Source organism: Bison bison, unplaced genomic scaffold, assembly GCF_000754665.1.
Source record: "Bison bison bison isolate TAMUID 2011002044 unplaced genomic scaffold, Bison_UMD1.0 scf7180017864236, whole genome shotgun sequence".
NCBI classification, from domain to species: domain Eukaryota; kingdom Metazoa; phylum Chordata; class Mammalia; order Artiodactyla; family Bovidae; genus Bison; species Bison bison.
Window position 1 is genome coordinate 2,701,223 of NW_011494808.1, and position 1,758 is coordinate 2,702,980.

Consider the following 1,758-nt stretch of genomic DNA (forward strand, 5'->3'; position numbering starts at 1 on the left):
GACTTTATTTTTGGGGGCTCCAAAATCACTGCAGATGGTGACTGCAGCCATGAAATTAAAAGACGCTTACTCCTTGGCAGGAAAGTTATGACGAACCTAGATAGCATATTAAAAAGCAGAGACATTACTTTGCCAACAAAGGTCTGTCTAGTCAAAGCTGTGGTTTTTACAGGTCATGTATGGATGTGAGAGTTGGACTATAAAGAAAGCTGAGCACCAAAGAATTGATGCTTTTGAACTGTGGTGTTGGAGAAGACTCTTGAGAGTCTCTTGGACTGCAAGGAGATCCAACCAGTCCATCCTAAAGATCAGTCCTGAGTGTTCATTGGAAGGACTGATGTTGAAGCTGAAACTCCAATATTTTGGCCATCTGATGTGAAGAACTGACTCATTGGAAAAGACCCTGATGCTTGGAAAGATTGAAGGCAGGAGAAGAAGGGGATGACAGAGGATGAGAAGGTTGGATGACATCAGTAACTCAATGGACATGAGTTTGAGTAAACTCTGGGAGTTGGTGATGGACAGGGAGGCCTGGTGTGCTGCAGTCCATGGGGTCGCAAAGAGTCGGACACAACTGAGCAACTGAACTGAACTGAACTGAACTGATGAAATATAAAGACTCATAGACACAGAGAACAGACTGGTGGTTGCCAAGAGGAAGGAGGTAGGGAAGGGATGGGTTGGGAATTTGGGATTAGTAGATGCAAACTATTGTGTAGAAAATGGATAAACAAAAGGGTCCTAGTGTACAGCCCAGGGAACTCTATTCAGTATCCTGTGATAAACCATCATGGAAAAGAACATAGAAAAAGTGTACATATATGTATAACTGAATTGCTTTACTGTACAGCAGAAATTAACACACCACTGTGCATCAACTATATGTTTACAAAAAAATAAAAATAAATATAAAATTTATAGAAGGGAAATGATCAGGTTACAAAGCATTTTGATGCCAACTTTTAAACAACACTTTCCCCACAGGGTTCCCAGCAGAGAAGAGGTTATAAGCTGACGATCTGAGAGGCGACTGCTCTGAAATAATATTTGCAAGCAAGGGAGTCAGGAAATCCCTCTGGAGGAAGTGTTGACGGATCAGGTCCAAGCCTGGATTTAGAATAAAGAGTATTTCTAGCATATTCATGGGCGTTGTGGTAATAAGCCATTGGTCCCAGGCTGGCAGAGGGCAAAGGGGTCAGGGGTCGGGTGGGTGGTGCTGAAGGGCAGAGGCAATTCAAGAACCCTTGCTCCTTGAAGAGCAAGGGAGGCGGGGACCAGGGACAGCTTGGGGCAGCATGAGGCTGGGAGGGAAGACACCTTCCCTGCCCTTAACCTCGCTGGGGCATGAAAGGAGATCTGAGTCTGAAGGGTGAAGCTTCTCCTGCAGGGTGGTGCTGACCGTGTGGTCCCCACGGCACTGTCCGAGGCTGTGGTACCCAAGGATGCTGAGTTCTTGGAGAAGAGATAGAGGGGAAGAGGGCTCAATCAGGGCTCAAGCCAAATGCTTCCGGGGTGAGCCCGCCTTGCAGACACTATGTGATTACGTTAATAACTAATTTCACGCAGTGCGTGCTCTCTCACAAAGCTTTTAGGTACACGCTCACTGCTGTCCACAAAGGTGGCCGCTTAGGAGCAAGACGCAGATGGTGTTGGACACAATTCCCGGAGCAGCAGACAGAGGCCCAGAGAGGACCCGCCTGTGACCACAGAATTGCTCACGGTACCGGAGGGAGCCCATTGAGGGTCCCCGAAATAGAA